The sequence below is a fragment of the Gopherus evgoodei genome, chromosome 16, assembly GCF_007399415.2.
Source record: "Gopherus evgoodei ecotype Sinaloan lineage chromosome 16, rGopEvg1_v1.p, whole genome shotgun sequence".
Taxonomy (NCBI): domain Eukaryota; kingdom Metazoa; phylum Chordata; order Testudines; family Testudinidae; genus Gopherus; species Gopherus evgoodei.
The window spans coordinates 25,937,276-25,965,033 of record NC_044337.1 but is presented as its reverse complement, the minus strand read 5'-3'; positions in this window follow the sequence as shown (position 1 = coordinate 25,965,033).

Below are 27,758 nucleotides of genomic sequence, written 5' to 3'. Positions count from 1 at the left end.
TCTAACATTTGGTCTGCACACAAAGGTTCATTTTGTGTCTGCAGTTTTTTTGATTATTTTTAGTCCTACTTACTCTTATATGAAGGTGCTTATCTAGGGGAAAGGGGGAGGCAGCTAAAAGGAATGATTAAAGATGATGTGGTGTCCTTTACAGTATGCTAGTAATAATGAGACATAATCTGCTGCCAAAGACCTACAAGTAAATATGTATCTACGGATAAACTGATACCAGACCCTGGCTAGAATAATTCGTTATCAGATGCTGGCTCTTTAAAGCTTGGAGATACCAGATACCAGCAAAAAATCAATATAATCTTTTATGCTAAACAAATCTCATTTAAAGTGTTTTCCTGACTATATTACTGACACAATGCATGAGACAAGAGCATTGCATTGATGCACACCCACAGAGAACCAACCTTTCTTTCAGCAAACCTGATAAAATCAGGAACTCAGAGGAATACAAATGGGACATAAAATTACACTCCTAGAAAAAATGTTAACCTTTCCTTGGACATACAGCTCTGAAAGTTACCAGGATTCAAGTAGGGGTTGAAGCTTTTAATGTGGGAGGGACAGTGAGGTAATTAAGGGCTCAATCCTGCCAACCCTTTCTACCAAGCACAGAGTGCGACCCTGCCATCTGATCGACGCAAACAGATCCCTGCACCCTGCAGAACGCCATAGACTTCAGCTTGACTCTCTGTGGATTTAACAGTCGGTCTGTGTCGGGCAAGGGACCCAGTATTTACTCCTGTGCACATTCTCATTGGAGTCAATGGAATAAGCAAGACACCCAGGAGTATGAGTTTGTGGATTGTTTCCTAACCTAGTAACCAAAAAGTGTTGCAGAAGAAATGGACAAAATCCATTTGAGGGCAAAGTTGACTGCTCTTACAACTGTGTGACAACAAGCAAACCAAAAATTAGCAGAGAACGTTCCAATCAGCCAGCTATGTGCTGGCATGATATTTATGGATTTAAAGTGTGTTAAAATATTTAATATTGACTTTTCAGGTCAATATTACATTTTTGGTCATTTTTACTTTAGTGAAGGTATTTGTGTCCAAGTTGTAAAAAGGGTTTTATATGGAAATGCTAACTGAACCCTAAGCAGGGCAGCGCAGCGCAGGGACACTACTGCCCACAGTAACACCACTGATTAGCTCATAGATCACCTTTTCTGCGCTGGAATCAATGACAGTGGTTAAAGGTCTCTGCAATTGCTCTTTTCCCAGTAATGAGTTTATAACAAAGCTGCCACCAAATAGTTTAGTGTCATGTGTTTTCTTCTTTATTGATTTCTATAAAAAGGCTAGTTTGGAGATATGCTGGATTGCCATCTCTGGGTTAAAAGTAGTTAAAATAAAAAATGGCAGTGTGGCAGCATGATGGGGAGACTAAATCTGGCTCACTCCTAGAAAACAGAATGCGGTTAACAGACAAAAGAGAACCCCATGTTTAAAGTACACATTGAGGCTGGGACACAAACTGGCAGCTGCCAGGATGGTCAGTGTCCTGTCAGACACATGGGCTGCTGTGAGGAATGAGTCCCATTGACAGCATCAGGCCAAGCTGTGTGGCCATCTCTGTCACCATCTTGCTCCTCCTCAGAACCTTTCCATCGAATGCCTTTCCATTGCTATTATCAGCACTACGCATGTGCAGAGTGTGAACGAATCACCAGACCTTTCATCATTCCCAATGAGTGTGCTAAGGGACTAGAAAATCCGTCCAACTGCAATGTTTCAGGAGCGAGGACTGGGATCCGAGAAGATACTTGCCTCCTGCAAGCTAAGAGAGAGACTGAACTAGCCTCAGTGGGCTGAGGACTCAGGTATTGGAATAGTTAGCTGCCATTTCTCTAACATTGATACTGTAGCCCCAAGAAACTTCATGCCACCTCAAAATGGACTGTTGACAGCTGAAGCCTAGTTATTTATGGTAGATCTAGCCCAGTGCCAAAGAACTAATCCAGAGAAGGACGTCTTAGTAACAAAGCAAATTTAGGGGCAATTAAAATGATCTAATCTACCCAAGAAGGAACCCCCACTGGGGTTTTAGAGAGCAGAACTTTTCTGAGCTCCCCATCTCTACTCTGTGACTCCTGGTAGCATGGGTAACAGACTCTTCATTCATCAGGGCAATTAAAATTATTGTATGCCTCCTTAGGTGAATTCAGGTATATATATTTTTTCTCTTCTTAGACTGAGCAGATACAGGTTTTGCTAGGATGGTCTCAACCCCAAAGTGGCCTTGGAAATGGGAGACCAGAACTAATTTCAAGACAGCAGAATATCGACATTAAGATGTCTATTAGCTGGCGAAAGAGGGGAGGAGAGGAATATACTGATGTAACTGGCTTTATGCACCTGACAAGCCCCAGATCAGATAGGACCCTGTGCCCAGCTACTATTTCAAACCAGCAGATAACTTTACGATCAGATTTCAGAGTGATAGCTGTGTTAGTCTGTTTCAGCAAAAAGAATGAGGAGTACTTGTGGCACCTTAGAGACTAACAAATTTATTTGAACGTAAGCTTTCGTGGGCTAAATCCCACTTCATCGGATGCATTCAGTGGAAAATATAGTAGGAAGATATATATACACAGACAACATGAAAAAATGGGTGTTGCCATATTAACCATTTTTTCATTTCCTCTGTGTATATATATACAATCAGAATGATTTTCGGAGGTGCTGAAATCTGCAGTTTCCATTGACCTGAGCTGGAGTTGTGGGTGCTTAGTTTTCCTTCAAATCAAGCCCTTAGAGTTTTGCACAGTTCATGTTTTTGTTGAAACAGAACAGTAGAGGTCTCTGGAGTTTCCTCTCCTCATAATGAAACAATCCCTATGCAGTGAGCACACTTTTCCCTTTTGGGGGGATCTTTATAGCCTCACCTTGCTGAATCCTCTCCACCAGGAAACTGCACAGAGCCCCTTTATATGCAGTTGGGGTGGTATCTTCACTTCTGCAAGCTGCCGCTGGTCACTCAATGGGATTATTCTTTCCTGGGCTCAGATTTCTTTGTGTTTAGATCCTCGTCTGTTTTTTGCTGGGACCTTCTACATCATCTCTGGGTTTTAGCACTCTAAATTCTTTCCTTCTTCATGCTGCCATGTCTAATGCTTAACAAAAAGCTGCCAGAGCAGAAGTCAATGCAAGAATTGCCACTATAGTTTAAAAACATGGAGCTTTCTGGAGTAAAGAAAAGTATTAATGTCAGACTTTGTGGTATGTGGCTCTAATCCATTTGAGATTGTGCCCTTAGCTGCTTAAAAAATTCTGGCTTTGGAAATATTAGCCTAAGCAGTTCTGAGTAATATTTCAGGAAAGTATTATATTGGATTTAGCTACTATAAGTCTAGCATTAGTAACAAAACTCTAATCAAATACCTGATGAAAACAAGGCATTCTTGAAAGATTGGATATGATTAAAAAACATCTATTTTGGCTATATTAAAAGTTCCCTTATTTCAAAATAAGGATTAAAAAGAAATATAATTTTAAGAATTTTTAAAAAACAAAACAAACGGAACATAGTTTGACAATCAAGAAACCCTTTTTAGTTGTGCTCTGTTCTAAACACTGAGCTGCATTCAGTGCAGCACTGTGGGTGGAGCTGCTAGCTAGGGATTCAGTGGAAGAAGTGCTTTGGGTTTATAAAGGCTCTGATGAGAGGGACAGTTTATTCCCTAACTGCCATTTGTGCCTTTGTAAATCTCCCTTTGTAAAGGGCCTCAAAGTGGACTCAACCAAACTCTCAAAGGTATAGGCCCCACAGTGAGAAGGGATGAGGTAGTTAACGCAAAGTACCCGGGAGAGTATGATTTTCACTGTGCAAAGGGCACTGACCCCAAGCCCATCAAATCAATGGAAAGACTCCCTTGGCTTTCACAGGCTTTGGATCAGGACAAACTGAGGATGGCTGATTTTTCCCTCTAGTTTCTGCCGGCTGCACTTCCCTCTGTAGCTTAGATACATGATGCAAGGGAACATTCTCAGCGTATAGGATGCCCAGCTTGCCACATGAAGGAACCCAGTTGGAGCCATGTTACGATTTACCAGTCCACCCATTCATGTGATTTGCATTTTTCAAGAATCAGATGAAAACAAAGGGACATAACAAAATATATAAAAATGAATAGTTAGCAAGGCAAATTTGGGAACTTCTGTTCTCCCTCTCTCATAACTATGGGTATGATTGGTCACAGATTCCTTGACCTTAACAGATCTCCATGACTTTTTCGCTTCAGCTTCAGTCTGGGTGGCAGGGCTTGCGTGGAGACATGGGTGGGGGGGCTCCAGCTTCCGCTTTAGCTCTGCGTGACCATGCCCTGGTTTTGTCCTTTTCCCATGACTGTTACATTAATTTTCCTTAATTTTACCATGACAAAAATTGTATCCATAGTCATAACACTAAGACAAGGGTACATGCAATATATTAAAATGTGGGAAACTCAAAAACTGATGAAAGGATATCCTTTTTCACACAATGCAATTTTTAAACTGTAACTCATTGTCACAGGAAGTCATTCAGGCCAGAATTCAATATGATTCAAAAAGGGATTGGACATTTATATGCATTCAAGGCTATTCAGAGTTGTCATAACCGTGCTGATCAACTTTGTGGAAAGGAATATACGCCTCATGCTTCAAGTTTTAAGCCAATCTCTAACTATTAGCGGTCATGTGACTTAAAGTAGAGGGCAGATTATCCCACATTTCCTATTTGTGGGTTATTATACCTTCCTTTGAAGCAGTTGGTGCTGGCCACTGTGAGAGGACAGGATATGGAAACAAGTTTGAAACTGCAGGGCTGATCGACTTGGGCAATTCCTATGTTTACATACCTAACAGGCAATAATGTACATGAAAGGGCAAGTCACAGGATACACTGTGCCCAACGCTGCTCTCCCCCCACGGTCGATGGGAGTGGGATTGGGCTCACATGTCATTTAGGCCACTAGTTTGAACTTCCCCTGGCTTATACAATTAATATTGTGGCAGACATTGGGTTTATATATATATATAATTATTATTTATTCTATTAATTATATATATCAGACATGTCGATGTTCAAACAAGTCAGGCAAAAGGCTTTCTGCAACAACTTCAGAAACTATGACTGATGAGGCCATATAAATACCCTGGACAGATATAAAATAAATCCCATACCATGTATACAATGAATGTTAAGTGTTTAGTGTTGAATGAGTTCATTTTATTTAATGAAACAATGAGTTTTATTAACCAAATGTTGACACCTTTTGTTCAAACATTCCTCAGAGATAATCTATATAATGTTTAGGTTTTATAAACCTTTTATTCAGTTATAGAGACAGTACTTGCATTGCAGTGCAGTATGTGTGGGTGGTGTGCATGTGTGTGTATAATATATGTGTAACTCTGCATATATGTGTATTGACACAGGCATGCTCTCCCAGCTTTCTTATCACATATTGAAATAAATGCAAGGGGGCATCTCTCTGGCTTAAGCTGTTTAGTGGGAGAGTTCTCAGGTTTTCATCTCTGCTTATAAATGAAATTGGTCAAATCATCATGGTTTAAGACAGAAAAACACAACAAAAGCTCTGCAGCTGACTGATTTTTGGCACAATATGAAGTAAAAAAAGACATGGTGCTTCTTTTAAATGAGTGCTGTGCTCAGCGGAGCGAGATCAAGCCGAAATTCACATATCGGCTCACGTACCTCACCTGGGGCTCTGTTATTGATAAGTCTGTCATCCCTCCTACTATTGGAGGGTAATGGCAGCTGATATTAGCCACTCTTGAGCTATTAACTACATTTCTTATCCCTTTTAGAAGAGCTTCTTAGTCAGCTGGGAAACAAAGGCTGCCTTCAGTGAACTAAGACCCAAATGTGGGCCTGCATCCTGCAACCTGAAAGACCACAACTGTTACACTTCCAGGAGCCTCCGAAGTCAGCGACAAGGTAAATGTCAAAGGTATACCAGTGGTGTTATCTGAAATTGAGTGGGTTACTGACTGCCTCTTGTGCTGACAGAAGCTTGCAGGGAAATTACGAAAATTGCCTGTTTTGTCAACATTTTCTCGGGAGGTGTTAGAAAAAACAGGGACTCTGGTTTCAGACAGTTAAAGGGGCTCAGTCAGCCCAGAATTGACTGACAACACCTTATATTCATCTATGTAAAAAAGTGATATTTATATCATTTCTTTGAGTGATTGTTAAGTGATGGATAGCAACTTTGACATGCTAGATAATCCTGGTAATATTTGCAGTTCTTGTTTCAAGGCAGATTTGCTCATTTGTCAATAGTTACAATAGAAGATATTCCAGAAAGGTAGTGGTAACAAAGGGCTAGCTCCCAAAAATGTCTCATACAAAGCCAAAGCAATGATGAGGGTCTGCCACCCACATGCTCCAGTAGTGGGTGCAATGGAATTAGGCAGACTGGTGGCTGAACAAAGCACACATGCAGGAACTGAGCTGATAATTCCAGATCCTGTGATACTGCAAACCATCTATGGGAATTCTGCAGCATCACAGTTTTAAAAAGGTTTTTCTAAATAGCTTTTCACTGTGTTGCCCATGGTATAACCATCTTGTCAGGTGTTTCCAGAAGAACCATTATTGAGCTGGAAGCACATTTGTCAGAGTGAAGTGACTACCTGCGTTTGTAAAAGTTCTGTGGTCGAAGTTGCCTAGAACGGTGGCTGCTCGGTGAACTTGGGGATCAGGTCAGTAGTCCCCATCACTTTCTTACCAAAGGAACCAGATTCCTTGTTATATGTGCATAATATGTGAGTTGCTTGATGAGTCTGTGGCTGCCTGGGTATTTTAGCTACAGTGACTTCACTGCTGGTGCTCAGGCAGAAAAGGCAGGTTTAGCTGGCAAGGAGAGGAAAGAAGGGGGGAGAGGGGAGAGGGAAGGGTGACCCAATCCACAAAGGCTCCATTATGAGCTGAAGAATTATTAGACTACAGTGGAAAACAAAACCCATAACCATCTATCTGAATGACCTATTATGGTTTATTCACACCCCCACAGTAACGGCTTTGGGGACAATGCTTTTTCTGGAATTTTTGGGTCTCTGTCCTAAGAAAATAAATACATTAGTTACAGTGCCCCAGTGCCTATACTCTACCTAACTCCACTCCCTGACACTTCAGTTAAGGATAATACTTTATAATACTAACACCTCTCACATTAGCAGTTGCACTGATAAAGAAAATGTCAGAGATGACATTATAAGCCCCAATGCAGCATCTTTCCACCTTATCTGAGCCTAGGTACTATAAGACTTTGATGTGAATCAAGAAAGTTGTCATAACTGGCTGGATTTCTAATGCCTGAATTTCCATGGCTGGCTGCTGTTCAGTATTTGCTCCCAAACTCCAGGGAAAATGGCACAAAGTGACCACGTGACCCAAGTAGACAAGGCGAGGAGACAAGGTTTCCTAATGTTGTTCCTGCTAGCACAAGCTTAAAAAGTAAAGGAATGCACAATCAAAGTTACTGCTTTTGCCAGTCAAAGACTAAGAAATTCACTATGCCAATGACAGAATTAAAATTCAAGAAGCTGAAAACAGCACAAATACAGGTTGAAAAACCCTTGCTCCTAAGACAGTAACGTTTTCACTTCCTAGCAAACTGGTAGTTGTTTTGACGTTGGGCGCCTGCTATGGCACTAGAAACATTGCACAACTCTTGGTAGAAATCTGAACATAGTGATACCACAGCAGTAAGATTCAGTGGTCACCATTTTTCCATTACTGAATATATGGTACCACAACAGAACTGGAACAAATCTATTGCAATATCATTGTTGTTACCCTAATTTGATCTTTTGTGATCACAATGAGCTGGCAATGGCAAGAATACTGTCCTAATATGAGAGTATAGATGGTTCATAGATTAGTTTAAGTTTCTCTAGATACAATAAAATAATCAGAGGGAGAACACAGTAAATAAAGATGTGTAGAATTCAAGTAGTTTTGTGTGTGCTTAGAGCATTAATGAGAAAGGGTAGCAAAAAGAGCTACGGCATATAAAATGGATAGACAATAATACTGAAAACATTACAGTGCCGTTCTATAACTCAGGGGTTTGTGAGCTCACCAGGGTTATTGTGCTCAACTCTTGTCTTTGTATCTCAAAAATGATATAGCACAAATCGAAGTGGGTCCAGAGATGGGTGACAAAATTTTCAGAGGCCTGACAAGAATTTCCTATGGGAAGAGATGGAAATTATTTAGTTGGGGAGATAGATGGAAAAGTGGGGACATGATAAGTGTAGGCAAATAAGGAATGGTCTAGAGAAAGTCAGTCGGGTGCTCTTATTTACCCTTCTCATCTTCAGGGCCGCCAGAGGATTCAGGGGGCCTGGGGCAAAGCAATTTCAGGGGCCCCTTCCATAAAAAAAGTTGCAAAACTATAGAATATTATATTCTTGTAGGGGCCCCTGTGGGGCCTGGGGCAAATTGCCCCATTTGCACCACCCCCTGGGTGGCCCTGCTCATCATACAAGAACAAAGGAATGTAAACAAAGGGAACAGATAAACTAATAAAAGGAAACACTTTTTTACCCCTAATCATCCTGTGGGACACACTGTTACAAGATATCATTGAGTCTGCTTGGCAGGATTTAAAAAATGTTAGACATGCAACATGTACAGTATGTTATATAAGATCAGAAAAAGATATAAAAGCTCATGCTTCAGCCATGAGCCAATTATTAACTAATGGGTTCAGGAAGAAACTGCCTTTGTAATGGAGAGCTGAATTTGATCCATGGAGTGTCAGGTACTCTCAGGTGGGGCCCAAGGCAGACAGTGTGGGAGGGGTCTATCCTATATAGGCTTTTATATCAAATTAATCACTGTAGTAGCTGCTTTCTTATCTTGTCTCCTGTAGATTCTGTGCTCTCATTATTCAGTCCCATAGAAGGGCGTTCTCTGTTTCCCTCTTCCATGTCAGACAATGGCACTTTTTCAGTCACCTCTTTGGCAGGTGGTAGAAAGGCTTTTTGATAAAGCATTGGCCTTTCTTCTTGAACAGTGGCAGTGGCTGCAAAGGACTGGGCCACAAAAGGAGAAACTGAAATTAGAAAATAAGATGACTCCTATGAATGTGTGAGACTTGTGGGGTGAATGTTATTAGGCCATCATCAGAAATATCCTGTGTTTTTCTGGCTTGCTGTTCAGTCCCTGGCCCACTGGTTCTGTTCCTGTCAGAAGAGTCCCGAGGCAGGAAGAATACTCTAGTGGACTGAAAATGTGTTTGCTCTGACCAGACTATAGGTCTCCTTGTGGGACTGATTTCTAACAAGGAACTATCCCATTTCTCTGTGAAAATACTTTTCTTCAAATCGTGGTTATGTAGAAGTTATAGAACTTAAAACAGAGGCTCTTACAGAGGAGAAAACCTTACCAGATTCACTCTTGAGTCACTCCAGCATCTGTCTGTGAAGAAGCAGTCATTGGTATTATATTTTGATGTTTTTTATTCCAAAGATATTGAACCACACTTGCTCTCCCTCTGCTTACTGGAACTTGTTATTCTTGCTTTGCAGCACACGCTGTATGTTTCCCCTAATTATACACACTTAAGAGCTCAAAGTACATTTTTACGTCATATTCAGCTCAGAAGCCCTTTCTACAGATGTTCATGCTATTTCCCTCCAGAGCGATCGGGCTAGGTGGGTGGAGGGGTAGAAAGATTGGACAGATATGTGAAGCAGAGTATGTAGTGGCAGCCCCCTTGGGCTCTTTTAGTACAGCTTCTACCTCCACTATACAAGGATCTTGGATCAAGTCCTGCCTGTGGTAACATGTAGGATCCACACACAGCAAAACAAGTCTGGTCAGCAGACTTGGGGATGAGGGTGGGACTGAGTCTGTGTGTGCAGATTCTGCAGGGGAAATCAATGTAAGAGATGCAATTGTTGTGTCAGCCCGTGGGGGCCAATACAATCTTTTTCTTGTACTGGTTTCCATAGCACCAGTTGTCATGGTAGCTAGGTGCTGAATTTAGAAATGAAAGCATAATATGGACTCTGCAAAAATAAGTGAGCAGGATTGTCTGTTAATCAACATTTATTGCTGATAAAGGAAAGCAAAAGTGTAGGGAGCACCCATTTCGTTTGTGTGTGTGTTCCCTTAAGAAGCAGCAGGGAGGGTACTGCTGCTGTGTCACTCTCTCCTTTTCCTGAGGAGTGCAGTAATGACTGAAGTGGCAAGAGGAGCTAGGTGGGAGCTGAGATTTAAGAGCAGCATATGCCACAGGGTTCAGAGGAGCAGACCTACTGGCACTGTCGAGCTGCTTTGGCTAGAGGTTGCAAATTGTCTTTCAGAAGGTGAAGTTTGATTGTAGGATGTATCAAAGCCCCATAGTAATCTACACATGGCTCAATATTAAAGGGGAGGGTTTCTCAGTGGCCCAGTCCAAGTCCTGTGATGCGAACACTGCTCTAGAGTTAGTGTCCGTATTCTGTTTTCATTTCCTGCAACGTGTTTTCAGGATTATGTTTTTATTTTCTAGGAAACTGTATTGTCACAGGTGACATGGCAGATTTCCATTGGGGGCGGGGCTGCTGTAAAGATGGCAGATGCACAGAAAACTTATTTACATATTTTACATTAAACCTATGTTTATTGTATTTTTTTAATGAAGACCCGAGTGAAAGTTGGAAACATTTCTAGGTAGGAGGGTCGTGCTAGTGAATGTTGATCCTAAGCCTGGTGACCTTGGGCTGAAATGCACTGTGTATGGTACAGGCTTGGGTTGTGAGAACTTGACAGTCTCTTAGGCCTTGCAGCACTGGGACCGAAATGTATGCAGCCAGTTATATAGCTTTCTGGCAAACAATCCTAGCAACAGGTGTGAACTTCAGATACAATGCTAGCTACTACAATAATGGTTGTAACTGACAACTGACAACTTTCACTTAACTAATGTATCAAGTACATACAATCAAAACTATCCTTCTTCTATAATGCCAACGGGTAACCCTGAAGCATATTTATCTTATGTAGTAATGAAGAATGCAACCAAAATTCCACTGAGCAATTCAAAGGAAGTGACCCCTAGACACACAGCACAGTAAGTATCTCTGAAATGCTATCAGCAATGCACTTTGGATGGACATCTCTCTCTCTCTCTCTCTCTCTGATATACACCGTTTTCCAAGCTGTGCACAGTATTTCGCTTCTGAAGGTACATGCAGGAAGCAGCAGCAGTTGCAGATGTACAGATGGCCCCTGATTCTTCCCCCTCAGTGCAGGGGTTGCACGTTGCACCCTTTTGCCTGTGGAACACAGCTGCCCTGGATAGGGCATTCACCCCTTGAGGAAGAGGGGTTCCAATTGAACTGGGATAGATTTAACCAATTACCTAGGTGTGAAAGACTCCATTATCAATACCCACAGCAATTCCTAATAAACCTACCAGAATCTCAAGAAGTTCTGTTAATCCTCATTAAGTCGCCATGTACAGAACAATGTGGCTATAGACATATATATTTTCTGTAGTATTTAATCATCTATATCTTGTAGGTTGTTCAGACACTAATTTTTTTAATATTATATAATGTGCATGCACATTTTGCCCCTTTCCATATTTCAAGTAGCTATCATGCTCTTTAGTGACCTAGACTAGTGATGAGATGCTAATTCTCCTGACTTCTGGAGTTTTTCTGTAAGTCACAGGTCATGGAGTTGTGTATGTGAGACTCTTAGCTTTCATTTAAAAAAAGTAAGTTTCTAATCCTCATAGTTGGGGAGAAAAGCTTGAAAAATGTGACCCTTTGAAGCTTCAGAATCCACAAGGAAAATACAAAGAATCCATCCTTTATTACATTAAAAATATCTTGATTTTTGGTGGCCTGTCTTGTAATTTTGAACATATGGGTTCGGCAATGCTGGATATTTGCACACATTTTTCAATGTAATAGACAGACATAGCAGCTGAGAAGCCCCACGGAGTCGAGGATGAGGTACTGTCACGGAGTTTTGTGATGGCTGAATAAAGACCTCGTTCAAAATGTCAGCCGAACCCCCAAGCCTTACAGCACATATATAAGGTTTACAAGCAGAATTTGCCGGTGGTAGGTGCAGCTGAGGAACCACGCATTTCTCCCGCCCTCCCATTCAGATGGGGAAATGCTTAGGCAAACCAGCTGCCCAAACTCCAAACCTTACTGGTGGGTAGGCTTCCCCCTGCCCTCTGGCAGAAGCAGTGCCCTACAATGGCAGCTCCACAGCCTCCTAACCAGCAAAGGTTGCCAGTTTTGATTGGACATATTCCTGAAAGGTTCATTACATGACATAATCTTTAATTAAAGATTAATCTTTAATTCCTAGAGATTCCAGGACAATCCTGGAGAGTTGGAGCCCCTACAACCAGCAGCAGAAGTGTCAGTTCTGGGTTTGCTACCATCAGGGCCTCAATGCCTTAGTGCCCCAGACTTGCACCGCACAGCTGAGCAGCTCCAGACTTCATGAGATTTGAAGTTTTCCAGATGCTGTGTCCTCTGGGGAATCTCTGCAGAGAAGCTTCTGAGAGACGAGGGAGAAACCATAGCTGAACTTACCAAAATCTCCAGAAAGGTCCAGGGCTGGTTTAGCTGCAGGGAAGGTCAAAGGTTCTGATTGGCTCTTTCCTTAGTTAGCAGCATTGTTTTGCTCACCCTTATTCTCTATAACTCATTGGTTTCAGCTGGCAGGGGAAACAGGAGCAGAACACACAGCAAGAAAAATCTTTTCTGAGCTGACTAAACCAGAAGTGCTGGACATTATTTCTCTCTTTATTGTCTGGCTTTTTCATGGTGCTCATCACTGGAGTGTCTGATCATTCATGCACACCTAGTGAGGCTTCCAGATGCAGAGGTTTGGATATGTGTGAAAAGCCACTGGAGAAGCACTGAAACTTCTGAATGCTCACATTGTAAACTGCACCACTAAACCCTTTGGGTTCCACCCATCACCTCTGCTGCTGTTACCCTCAACGTACAGAGGAAGAAGTGGCTATGTTTTTTTGCTGGTCGTCTCACGTGAGGCCACTGCCCTGGCTACACTGTGATTTGTGACCATTGTAATGAGGTTCAAATTGTTAGCTTTTACCATTGTTATTGAACACGTTGTTTAAAAATGGACAGCTTCAAGACTCTTCGAAGTAGGAATTTCCTTGGAGAAATAATCTACATTAAGCGCAGCATAAAATGGGAAGTGCTATTATGACTCATTTATAATAGTGGTGATTTGTATATGACAGGATGTCAAGGATATGTTCAGAAATGTGATACTCTGTACATGCGATCTCCTGATTCGTTTTATTCTGTGACTATGCATCTCACCTTGTGACCCCTACAATAACATTCTTGGCTCTTTCTGAGCACCAGATGTCAGTTTCATTAGCTAACCAAGTTACTTCTCTGTGTATTAAGAAAGTTCTGAGTTACACAAAATTGCTCTTCGGAGAGAGTGCAAGAGAGCATTTCTATAACTTACGATCTTCTAATCTTTTAATTTTGTCAGTACCAGCATTCTGCTCTGAATCCACTGAGGCTGCCATCAGTTATCAAAGACCCAGGTCTTGGAATTCACTGCTGCTAGACTAAATAAAAATTGTCAGCAATCTTTAGTTTTAAAAACAGTGGATGTTTTTCTGCCTCTATCATGTAGTGTAAGTATAAGTACTTACCAAGTGCATCTTATTACATCTAGTGTTTTGAGATTCAGATCTTTAGCAGCTTCATGGATCATGAGATCAGTACAAGAATCTGCAGTCTTGTTTCCCCTCTAGGTCACCTGTATTAATGTTCCCTCTTTTTTATTTGTATAGTGTTTAGCACGTTAGGGTGTTGCTAGAAACAAATAATAATGCAAATGGTAACTACAATAATAATATAACCCTGTTATTTTTCGTGCACCTCTGCAGAGGAAGTTTTCGTTTCTAAAATATCTTCCACACCAAGATCCTTCAATTTAGGATAATAAAGATGAGCTGTAATAGCCCAGATGTGTGAAAATTCCTCCTTTGCTGAGTTGTTTTCATCACAACATGGAACTTGTGTATTCTTCTACCAAACAACTCCCTCCTTTTTTCTGCTGGTGCATAACCGCTGAATTGTGGTAAAGCAAACAAACAAAAAGTAACCCTCAGGGGCAATGTCTTTTGAGAGTGGTAACTTCATTTAATTTAATGCTGAGTTTACAACATAAATACAGCTCCATTCACAAATACTATCCAACAAGAGAGAGACTGGAGTGCTCAGTGTGTGGGGGCACAGGCACCCACAGAGATACAGTTGCCCTCGAGTACCACCATCACTATTCAGCTGCATATTATCACTTGTTTTCATGGCACTTTGCATGGTGCATTGTCCATGAATGTTCTCTCGTGTCTATGCTGCCTTGCACACTAGAGTGTGTTCATGGGAGCTCTGGACAGGGTTTCTTTTAAAAGTTGTACAAGCGTTTTACAGAAGGGCTCCATTTGCCCCAGAGAGATTTAGTGAATTAATTAATCAATCCTCAAGCCCCTCTGTGGGGGACTTCCCCTTTGTGTGTTGCAGGAGCCCCTTTGGAATGCTGCATCTCCATCACTTTGCAAAGGGTGGTGATTGCCCCTCTAGGCGTTCTACACTATTAGTCTTGGTGGCTTATGCAGAATGTGGCAACAAACCCTTATAATCCTCTTCAAACTCTGTAAGTGGGTGTAATGCATCTACAGCTGCTCATGTTTCCTACCACAGCTGAGCGATGGGAAAGCAGTTAGACTGTTACTCACCTCACAATGGCCACTGATTTATTCCTGCAGCAAACTTCGCTTCCAGCACTTCCCTAAGTGGAACTCATACTCTGTGTGGTTCCTCTGGGCATACTGAGAGACCTACTGACTGATATTTCCCAGCCCTTGGTCCTGTCTCATATTCCTTGCACTTACATTTTCTATGCTGAGGAAGGCAGCAGCATCTGCAATGGGAATAGCTGTGAGGCTCCGAGCTGGAATAGCTGTGAGGCTCAGAGCTAGAAAAGCCATCAAGGGCTTTTGCTCTGTTTATATCAGCATCTTGTGGTCATTTCATATTTGTTCTGTAGACTCTAGGATTTTTAGCAGCAGGCAAATTTAGTCAGTTCACATCAACCCACAATAAGATCCAGACATTTTAGGTTGGAATCAGCAGCAAAGAAGAAGAATTAAGCATTAATGACCTGTTGGGAAGTGAGTGACAATATCCCACCAGTTATCACAGCCTGCTAAAGAAATACTAGTCAAGGTTGTTAGGAGTGTGAAATAGACACCTTTTTCCCCCTGGCTTCCTCGCTATCTCCAAAACTGGCTGTTCTTTGGCTTCATATCTATGGCGTGCTGCTTTTGAGATATACACTGCATGAAAGCCTGCCATGCTTTTGGTCAGAGTCAAGTGAATACAGACAAAAGCAGGATGGAACAGATTCCCAGATGTTTGTACTGCCCTGGAGAGGTCACTGACTTTGAATGATCCAGTCCAATCATGAGTCTAGAAATCTGGAGACAGACAGGCTGACTTTAAAACAAACAATCCAATAGCAAGGTGTTAAGCCTTTATTGTGTAACACCGACAAAACCCAAACATTGGTGGGTGGGATTGGACCTGGGACCTCTGGAGCTAAATACATGAGCCAAAAGCCACATGGCCCTTATCAAAGGCTGTAGCAGATTTATTAATCTCTAAGTGGTCCCAGTGCCACTAGAGAGTGCAGAACAGGTTTACAAACTTCCCCTAGCTGAGGAAGTATGTCCCAAGCATCAGAGATTTCCCACTTGAAATCCTGTACAAGCGCTCTCCTGGAACGCTGACAAACCCCGGTCATCAGCGGGCGGGATTGAACCTGGGACCTACTGCATGAGCTAAAAGCCACATGAGCCTTAACTAAGGCTGTAGCAGACTCATTAATGTCTATGTGATCTCGGTGCCAATAGAGGGGACAGAACACCACACCCAGGAGGTGTGTGGGTTACAATTGGAACTCAGCAGAATTCTTAAACAGTGATTTAGCTATGTGCAGGGTATGGAACAGCCACACTGATCAGAGCAATGATTCATCTAGCTGGTCTTCCACCTCCTGCAAAAACCAGTGACAGATACTATGCAAGAAGGTACAGAACATATCACTAATTAGGTAATAATTTTACCTCTGGGGGAAGTTGGTGTTGTCCTATGTCCTGAAGCAGGATGGTTTTGCATAATTTGTATCTCAGCTACTGTAACTGCAGGTATTTTTATTAACCATGTAAGTGTCTAATCCTTTTTTGAGTTCTGTCCAGCTCAGTGTCTCAGTGATATCACATGGCAATACATTACATAGGTTAATCAAGGATATACAGAGAAAAAGAATATTTCTTTTGATCAGTTTTAAATGTTCCCTTTCAGTTTCTCTGGATGTCCTGGTGTATTGGGGGAAGGCACGTGATTTAGCTTCTCTATAGCATGTGTTACTTACACAACTCTTGATATCCCCTCTGAGGGTTAGATTACTTTATTGATGTCCATCCCAGAGCAGAGGGCAGGATGGGCTGTCACACACCTGAGAGGCACAGAGAACACGTCCCTGGGACACAGCACACTCCTGACACGTGTTACTGCCCCAATTTAGGGCACAGCCTGCTCCTTATACGTATGTGGAGGGGGGACAGTGATGCAACTTCTCTTTCCCTGCTTTGGGCACTGTGCACCTCAGGGTTGTAGTGATGGAGCAGCCTCTGCACTCCCCTGAGTGCAGCTATTGCAATTTGACTTGGCCCTTACACTTGCCTTACAAATAGGTGGAACCTGCAGTCTGACCCTGAGCTCAGTGTTCCCACCTGCTAAATCCTCCTCACATGGGAACGTTCCAGGCCTCTCAGCACTCTGGCCCCTTCTCCATTTCTGCTATATCATTGATGGAATTGGCTGACTGAACACAGTGGTCCAGGGGGAGGGCATCCCCTCAGTTTACAGAATGGCACCACCCTATTTCAATATAATATACCAGTTCTTTCTCTTTAGGTAGAGTTTATTTTTATTAGAAGGAGTCATGTAAAGGCAGCAGCACAGGGAAGCTGTTATGATGGAAGTCATACGGAGTGCATACTCCTACATACAAGAGTAGAGACCACAGGAAATGCCATAAGTATGAATCTCTTATCTGCTTTTCTGACCATGTATGTACATCAGGCAGGAGTTTTCACTGAGCTGTTCATATGTCCTTAGGTAAAATTACTTGAGTTGGCTCCATAGTACAATCAATAGCTACTAGGGCATGTTGCTTCCATGTGCTAACATTGTTAACGTCATTGTGGGAGTGTTTTGGAATTTTGTGGCATGAACCACAAGTGGAATTGAACCTTTGATATGTGCATCACAGGATCATGGAACTACTAGGCAAACAGAAGTCTGTCCATGAGAACGAGAAGCAAAGCAAAGGAAGGACAGGTGACAGCACAGACTACCAGGAAAATAGCCTGCAGGGGTATGTTTGCTTATTCTGACAGCTAGATTTTATGTCAGAAATTCTAAAGTTGTGTGAGGCAGCTATAAATCTAACTCCAGGGTATAGCTAGATGAAGGCCATGCCGACACATTGATCTGACAAATACATGACAAATTCTATATGTTAAGCACTGGGGAATGCATATCATTAGCTTTTGAACACACAGTGATGCAGAACTCTGCATTCTGCCAGAAAGCAACATACACTAACATGCTGCATTTGTGTGATTTAGTTCCAGGGTCTCTTAATTAATATCCCTTATCTAGCATACCAATCCCTCAAATGAATCAACTGCTGAATACTTTTCTGGCTAAGCAGATGAAAGCAGTGCTGCCGTTAGAAGTTTTAATGATCAGATGAGTCTAAATGTAAAAACAATTGAACATGTAACTGATTTGTTAGTTGGCAGGTCTTACTATTTTACATTTCTGTATCACAGAAATAATTTATTTCAGAACTTCATAGCAGCAAGACCAACCTGCAGTGTTTTCAGTGACCTCCAGAAGTGATATGCTGTGCCCTTCTGGAGACTGCCCCTTTTCCTTGTGAAGAATACTGGTTTGATTTACCAGCTGCACAGTGCTGTGTAGAAAATCAAACGTGGAGGTTTCTGTGCAATATTTTTCTTTCAAAATAGAACCTTTAATGTATTCTAAGGAGCCTTTCTAACTTGAGTTTGCTTTCACTGTTATTAATTTTTTTATTAAAGATCTTGTTATTTTCAGAGTTCCCCAGTGACTCGTTAACAACAGATTTTTATGGAAAAGAAGCATGGTTAAACTGGTGACAATAACTGTGCACAAGTCATAAGTAAGTAATATAAGCTGCAGCAAGGATACTGTGTGTTGTTTTAATTTCCAAAATAGCAACAGTTCAGACATTTATTGCATTTTTATGACTTTTTTTCATAGCTGCCTAGTGTAAAATACGTTGCCAGTAATATATAACTGCTAACAACTTTTAAGTTACTTAAGCTGGCATTAGATTTCTTATCCTATTGGAGATGAAGGTTATTAATGTACTTCTCATTCTCAGAAAAAAATCATCTCTATTTTTTATCATATCCTCATTGCTGTTCTGTAACTTCTTTTCCACTCTTCTCACCATGGCTACCCTGCCTAAAAGCAGAGGGCAGGAAGAGTGAGAGAACTAATTTATTTATTATTCATGTATTTTCATGAGTTTAAATTTCTAAAATGTGCCCTCCACAAAGTTATTTTGCAACCAGCCACAATGCTTCATCTTGCATAGTCAGTGCTAGCTGCTATTGGGTCATGCAAGGCCACTAACCTGAGCATCAATCTCTCTCTCATGTCACTGTGCGATAATGACTAATGACAGCATCCATATTGCCAAATCACAGCACAGGATGGACTGTTCTTTTCTGAATGTCAGATGCTTGCTCAGCATAACATTCCTCTTGTGGTTCCAGTGCAGGCAGAGTCGAGAGGGAATACGTGGAAAGCAAGTGCCACTTGATTCCAGGGCAGTTCCTGATCATTGAGATACAGTCAAGAAGTTGCAGTGTGGAAATTACACCTCATTCCTCACTCTGCTGTGTCTATCTCCCTAGATGTTTTTGTGGTGTTCATCCCCATGGTAGCTGAGTGCCATACTACATTATATAAAGAGTAGGGTAGTCAAGCGATTAAAAATATTAATTGCGATTAATTGTGCTGTTAAACAGTAATAGAATACTGTTTATTTAAGCATTTTTGGATGTTTTCTACATTTTCAAATATAGTGATTTCAATTACAACACTACACAGAATACACAGATTTATTTTTGATTACAAGTATTTTGCACAGTAAAAACCCCAGAGAAATAGTATTTTTCAATTCACCTAATAAAAGTACTATAGTGCAAGCTCTTTATCATGAAAGTTGAACTTACAAATGTAGAATTATGTACAAAAAAAACCCTGCATTCAAAAATAAAACAATGTAAATTTTAGAGCTATTTCTTGTTCAGCCAATTACTCAGACAAACAAGTTTGTTTACATTTGCAGGAGATAATGCTGCCCATTTCTTGTTTACAATGTCACCTGAAAGTGAGAACAGGCATTCTCATGGGACTGTTGTAGCCAATGTTGCAAGATATTTACATACCAGATGTGCTAAAGATTCACATGTCCCTTCATGCTTCAACCATCATTCCAGGGGACATGCATCCATGCTGATGACAGGTTGTGCTCCATAACAATCCAAAGCAGTTCAGACCGACGCATGTTCATTTTCATTGTCTGAGTCAGATGCCACCAGCAGAAGGTTGATTTTCTATTTTGGTGGTTCGAGTTCTGTAGTTTCTGCATTGGAGTGTTGTTCTTTTAAGACATCTGAAAGCACGCTCCACATCTCGTCCCTCTCAGATTTTGGAAGGCACTTCAGATTCTTAAACCTTGGGTCAAGTGCTGTAGCTATCTTTAGAAATCTCACATTGGTATCTTCTTTGCGTTTTGTCAGATCTGCAGTGAAAGTGTTCTTAAAATGAACAACGTGCTGGGTCATCATCTGAGACTGCTATAACATGAAATATATGGCAGAAGATGGGTAAAACAGAGCAGGAGCATACAATTCTCCCCAGGGAGTTCAGTCACAAATTTAATTAACTCATATTTTTTAATGAGCATCATCAGCATGGAAGCATGTCCTCTGGAATGGTGGCCAAAGCATGAAGAATCATACGAATGTTTAGCATATCGGCATGTAAACACCTTGCAATGCTGGTACAAAAGTGCCATGCAAATGCTGGTTCTCCACTTTCTGGTGACATTGTAAATAAGAAGAGGGTAGCATTATCTCCTGTAAATGTAAATAAACTTGTTGTCTTAGCGATTGGCAGAACAAGAAGTAGGACTGAGTGGACTTGGACACTGTTTTGTTTTTGAGTGCAGTTATGTAACAAAAGAAATTCTACATTCTAAGTTGCAATTTCACAACAAAGAGATTGCACTACAGTACTGTATGAGGTGAATTGAAAAATACTATCTTTATTTCTAATTTTTACAGTGCAAATATTTATAATAAAAATAATATACACTTTGATTTCAATACAACGCAGAATAAAATATATATGGAAGTGTAGAAAAACATCCAAAATATGTAAATTCAATTGGTATTCTATTGTTTAACAGTGCAATTAAACTGTAATTAATCATGATTAATTGAGTTAATTTTGGGAGTTAATTGCAATTAATTGACAGCCCTAATAAAGTGTTCTTCTGGTGAAAGCTTAACTGCCTCCGACGCTGTTTCTGTCTTTCTGTCTTGGTTTCCCTGCCTTTCCTGTGCACATGTACAGATGGGAGCTGGGTTCTCTAAGAACAGAATTGGTATGAGGGGCTCCCTGATTGTTCTGGAGGTTCAACTGTGATGGGTTCGGTCACAAAGATCCCCTTGGGACTGTCACTTGATGTGCTGAAATTACCTCTGAGCCCATTTTCCCTGCCAGCTTGAGACTCCAGAACCCTGCCTTGTGATTTTATTAAGTATAAAAAGTAGGATTTAAGTGGTTTCAAGTAATAATAGACAGAACAAAGTAAGTCACCAAGCAGAATAAAACAAAAATGCACAATTCTAAGCCTAATACATTAAGAAACTGATTACAGGTATCAGAGGGGTAGCCGTGTTAGTCTGGATCTGTAAAAGCAGCAAAGAATCCTGTGGCACCTTATAGACTAACAGATGTTTTGGAGCATGAGCTTTCATGGGTGAAATACCCACTTCGTCAGATGCATCTGACGAAGTGGGTATTCACCCACGAAAGCTCATGCTGTAAAACGTCTGTTAGTCTATAGGTGCCACAGGATTCTTTGCTGATTACAGGTAATATCTCACCCTCAGAGATGTTCCAATAAGCTCTTTCACAGTCTAGACTCCTTTTCTGGTCTGGCCTCAATCCTTTCCTCTGGTACAGTCCTAGATAGTTCCAGCAGACATCTCAGGCAGTAAGCAGGGCTGTCTCATGACTGGCCACCCCTTTGTACTGCTCCACCCCCTTTTATAGCTTTGGCACAAGGCAGGAATCTTTTGTCTCTCTGGTCCCTACCCCTCCTTCTAAATGGAAAAGTAGCAGATTTAAGATGGATTGTCATATCAGGTGACGTGGACTAGACTCCATTCCCCGTGGCTTGCCCACACGTACACAGGAACGTTTGCAAGTAAACAGAGCCATTTACAGTTCATTGATTCTGAAGCACATTAATGGCTTCCACTTAATGTGTTTACATCAGTGATACAAGTTTATTTATATCTTATTCTCCTAACTCCGGACTTAGAAATAATACATGCAAACAGATAGGATGGACACACTCAGTGGATTGTAAGATTTGTAATGGTACCTTACAAGAGACTTTTGCATAAAGCATATTCCAGTTACATCATATTCATATTCATAAGCATATTTTCATAAAGCATATGGATGCAATGTCGCATCTGCTTCTACAGGTTCACCCTCCTAGAGACTCACTGGTGATGATACCTTTAAAGTTTGCACACATGGGGGCAGGGGAGTATTTTTAATTTATTCTTGAACTTTACATCAACCTAAAGTGACCTGAAAAATCCTGCGTGTTTTCCTGGGCCAAGAGAATCAGAGCCAGGTGCTTGCCCTAAAGCTTTGGCTTCAGCACCAAGTTGAGCTATTTGATCTGAAACTAAACAAACATTTTATGGGGGGGTGGGAGCGTCAGAGGGAGAGTGAGAGCGAGAGGGAGGCTTTGAGACTCTGTTGTGATTCTTTTCCGCCACTGTACTGTAATTCAGTGCAATTACCTCGTTACTACCATATGAAAGCATATATTCATGCATAGTCATGGTTAACACTTGTTCCTGATGGAGCTACAATTTCTCCTTTCGTTGTTTGTTTTTTGTCTTTTGCTAATACAGTAGCACTCTGTTTGCAGAAGAGCTTGGCAGACTTGGCCTGGCAGGCGACCTGCACTCTGCACACCTGGCTAGCCATAAGGTAGGTAACTAGGATTACTGAAATCATTCACCCTCGCACAGTAAATATACAGATTAACAGACAATAAGCACCAAGTAAGATACGGAAGAAGTTTATCTGTAGTTTGATTTAGTTGCAGCCTAGTTTATAATTTAAAAAGCAGATACACTTGGGGTTTGAGAAACAACTTTTTAAAGCCTAGAATGAAGGTTTATATAATACATAAATAAATAAATAAAATAAAAAGCGCTGCTTATTCAACAAGTGTCTTAGTAGCAGAGCAGGGGAAAAAACTGTGGTATGGCAAAGAGGTATCACAGTTGGCCAGCTGATGCTGGAATTTTGCATGTGCATCCACCGTCTGTCACTTCTGCCATTGAAAGATTAATTGGCTTCCAGCTCAGAAATATTTCCTCAGTGGATTCTGCGGAAGTGCAGGGAGGGGTCTGACAAGGTGCTGGGCCTTTGTAGGGTTTCCTAAGTGCAACAAGCCAGGAACACTAACAGTGCTTTTACCCTTCAAGCCATCAGTGACAAGGTTAATGTAGGTGGAGCCTGCAGGAAGAGTTCTATGCTGCAGGGGTCCAGGGATGGACTAAATGCCCTAACAGGCTTTTGTATCTCAAACTTCCATGATTTATTGAAGAATATATTGACCAGAATAAGAGTAGATTCAATGTTGATGGATAAAGCACAAAGCAGGAAGGAGGGAGTTTATATTTATTTGTTTATATCTGCCACCAGGAACTATAGTAAAATACTATCCTAGTTTCTAGATTTTTGATGGCTACTTCATTCCCTTCACAATGTACGTCAGATATTCATTACCCAGATTAAATGATGACCTGAGTGTTTCCCTAGAGAGCAAACAAAACCACCCCCCCTGCTATTGTTAGATAAAGCTCAGCCCAAGATTTAAAGCAATTTATTTCCTACTTTTATCATTGGCCACCCCATTTCAAGATCTGCCTCTTGGATGAGGCCCTGTCAACCAAGGGCAAACAAGGTGATTGTGTTTCTTCTTGTGCTACAACCTATTCTTCTGTACTTGCTCTTTTAAACCTACCTTGATAATGGTTAGCATTGCCTAGGATCCGGTAGCTCCAAAACCCTGTACAAACATTAATTAATACTCTCAATACCCAGAGAGTATCAGTTGATGGGAAACTGAGGCAGGATGTGAAGTGACTTACCCAGAACGACAACAGAACCAGTAGTCAAGCTGGAAATGGAACCCAGGAGTGCTTGTTCCAAGCCCTGGGCTAGCCCAGTTGGACAAGATGCCTCTGTGTCTACATACTCATAGCTATTAGGGCTATTATGTTTGGTCACTGTTGTGCTGTCTCCCTGTAAGTGAGTCTACAACCTATATAGCAGAAGTTGGTTGCTTGTACTGTGTTACTTGCACTACTTAAATGGGGTGCTAAATAACTTAGCTCCTTCAGTTCTGAGCCACATTGTAAGCCTCTCTCATGGTACAAAGGGATAAAAGGAGCATGAATGTTACTATGCTATTAATTTACAGAACATTAGCAGCAACAAATCCCACCTCTCCCCTTCCCTCCCCCACCATCTAGCAACTCCTTTCTAAGTCACTGTCAGTGCACCAGAGGGTTGCTGTATTTATTAGGATCCAATAATGTATTACACATTCCTTCATGTGTTTTTTTTTTTAGTTATTCCCTTGGGGATTAGTCAGGCAGTGTTGATGGTGTTGGACTTTACACTGGGGCTATTCAGGTTAATGGCCCAATGATTCACACAACAAGACATTCTTGAAATGTAATTGATTGTATTAATTGTTTCACTGAACAGTGTGAACCAGAGCAGTCACCCCTCTGCTCCTAGCACTGGAGCTGAGCCTTTGCCATGGTAGCAGAGCAGGTGCAATAGCTGTGCCAGTTGGCCTGAAGGCTCTGTGTTGGCACATCTTATCCCTCTTTTGTGCTTGGCTTCACTCTGCCTCTCTATCCTAGGCTGCTCATGGATGCCTCTCTTTTACAGACACCCAGTTGTGGAGAAAAGACCTGTGATGTCTGCTGAGACCAGCTATAGTCCTGGGGGAAACAATCTCTTCATCATTCAGCAGACAATGCTGGAGTGCCTGCTGTTTGGCACAGGGTTGTATTAGGTTACTAGAGAGTCTTATTCAATAGGGTTGAAAAATGGGCAATTTGCAAAAACTTTATTACTCTCAAAACGGAGAATGACTTGGTGAAATTTAATATGGCTCAGAGAGACTGAAAGCAGCCACAGTGGAGCAGGCTCTCATGATTATGGCTGAGGTGAAGACTGAGTGGCCTTCAATGGAGAAAGAGACAAAAGCATGGCAAGGACAGAAATGACAAGATGCCCATGTCAGCCTGCACTGGATACACCTAGGAATGTTCCTCCTCCTTTTGCTGAGGTGACCTGAGGAAGGTGAGATTTTTTAACAGCATGTTGGCTCATGTTGAATGCATTGAGTGAGCAGTTGGCATTCCTACCCTGCTCTGTATCCACTCCACATGTCAGCTGCTCCTTCTTCTGGGGTGTAACAGGGTCAGCACCCACTTCTCATGCATGCCCCTCTTTTCTCTGGCCAATAGTGTCTGCAAACACAGTTCTTTTCAGTGGGGCATCACCCACCTCTCATAGGTGGCCCCCTTTCTCTCAAGTATGAGCTTGCTTTTATTTTTTGGTCTTACATCAGGGTGGAACCTGCCTCCTGCAAGCACCCCCTGAGTGGTGGTTCTCTCAGTGGTCTTTGGCAGGTCAGCCCTCCGGCTGAGCCGTACACGCTGTCCCCCCTTCTGGAGTACAGTCAAAGCTCCTTTTCAGCCCCTATATGGGGCCATAGCTCTAAGGGTTCTCCCCAAGGGATTGCCTTCTTCAGCCAACTAGCCGGGGCCCATCTCAGTACCTGCAGCTGAGGTCCTTTTCAGCAGCCCTCCCTGGGCTCAGTCTGCCACCAGACCAGCGGGCCCTATCTTGGTACTCTTGCCTGGTCTGGCGGTCCTGACTCAGCCTGCCCACAAGGACCTTTTCATGGTCCTGCTGCTATTCTACCCAGCCAGCCAGGCACACAGTCTTTGGCAGCCCCCACTGGGCTCAATTCTATCTGGTGAACTCTCTGCAGTGAGCTATCCGCAGTCCTGCTGTTCATCTAGCCAGCCAGACACCCAGTCCTCCCTCATCAAGCTTCACACAGCAACTGTACTTCTCTGCTCTGCTGCTTGTCTTATATAGGGTCCTTCTGGCTCCTCACTGGGAACTCCAGCAGCCCCTCTGATTGGCTGCTTTTCTGCAGCCACTCTAGGCTACCTGAAGGACTTCTCACTGCTCTATTCTGGGGAAAGGTGATGAGGAACCACAAAGGGTATGGCTACACTTGAAATTTCAAAGCGCTGCCGTGGCAGCACTTTGAAGTGTGTGTGTGGTCGGAGCGCCGGCGCTGGGAGAGAGCTCTCCCAGTGCTGCACGTAAACCACATCCCTTACGGGTGTAGCTTGCAGCGCTGGTAGCCGCGCTCCCAGCGCTGCAGCACTGATTACACTGAGGCTTTACAGCACTGTATCTTGCAGCGCTCAGGGGGGTGTTTTTTCACACCCCTGAGTGCGAAAGTTGCAGCGCTGTAAAGTGCCAGTGTAGCCAAGGCCAAAGTCTCCGGCAGGGAGGCTCTGGACCGAGTCCATCCTGCCACATGGGGCTTGACTTTCATGATAATTCTTTGAAGAGTAATGGAACAGAAACCCAGCTCAAGCTCTCTCCCCAAGCCTGGATCCCCAAGCCAGTTTCCTGAAGGACCTCCCTGTCTCTCACCCTCATTCCATCTGATCCAGGGGACACACGCACCTCTCCTAGTGCCAGGGAAGTAGGAAGGCTGCACCTGCCACAGGTACTAAGCATTTGTACTCACAGTTCCAACTCCTGCGAACAGCGTTGCTCAGCAGATGAACCAGGCTTCCCTGTGTGGGGCTGTGGATCCTGCTTCCCTGTCACATTGTGCAAGAGAAATATTCTAGAACTTAACATGTGTTGTAGAGTGTGCAGTGGGACTGGATGCGAAGGGCTGTGTTGGTAACCATGTGTGTGTGTGTTGTGGTGCCCCACCCCATGGAAGGCTCCTGGCTGGTCACCTTGGAGCAATATGCACTGGCATTAATTGCTTATAATTCACCAAGGACACAAGATGATGAGTGGGAAAATAACAGAGATTCATGCTCTGTGCAGTGGGGCCTCCTACTGTGAGCCTGAGCTGCCCCATCTCCGCTTCCCTTTGCCTGCTATGACCAGGGCCATGCTGCCACTTCCATGCACTGTTGGTACTCCATGGATAATAAATAGCCAGGATAACTAGCATCCCTCACTGGCCGGCTGCAGGAGTAGCTGGAACCCCATTGCATGGCATCCTCAGGGCTCCAGCAAAGCCTGAACTGCACGCTCACCAGACAGACAGCAGGATCAACCCACCTACCTCATCAGGGAACCCCAGCTGCAGAGTTCTTCCTGGGATCCTGCAGCCACCTGATTCTGCCCTGGCACTGGGGAACTGTGGAGGCAGTTTTTCACTTAAATTAAAGCCCAGCAGCACCGCAGACACCTGGCATTTCCTGAGGGTCGGGGTATCTTTGTTCATCTTACATGCAATGGGAAAAATGAATATGTGAAAATGGGGCACATTATTTAGTCCACTAAAAGCAGTGCAGGGTGCTGGAGTCTTGACCTGTGTTAGACTGAACTGTTCCTTAATCCATCCTCCCAGTCATTGTGGAGGCCTGATTGTCAATCCCAAAGTGGTTGGTGTTACAAACAGCGCCATGTGCATGGGATAATTTAATTTGCGTGCATTTTTCGAGGTCAGCTCAGAGCAGCTTGGAAATATGCTCACTTAAGAGGCAAATGTGGCGCAGCTGGCTATAAATTACAGTAACATATTGTGGGATACCTAATGATGAGGTGCATGGTGTTGAAGAGCGTTATAGATAGTAACCTGTTATAATTATAGTTTGCTTAAATGTACCATTGAAGACTTCACCATTATAATTAACTCTGGCTCAGAACATTATCTCCAAGCAGAGTCATGGTGATTGATTACGTTGGTTAGTGTCTAGGCTGTGAGAGGCAGGGTAACTGTTGAAATAGAGAAGGAAGTAGATTTTTTGTAATTGTCTCTAACACTAAAAGAATCTACCAATTTGGCAAGCTCCTGGGTAGGACAGTTCTCCCGCAGGTTTGTGCCAGCTGCCATCCCAAAACGTCCAGATAATGAACTTGTTCAGTAAGAAAAACTGGGGTCTTTACAATATCCTGGGAGATGTGTTATTGTCC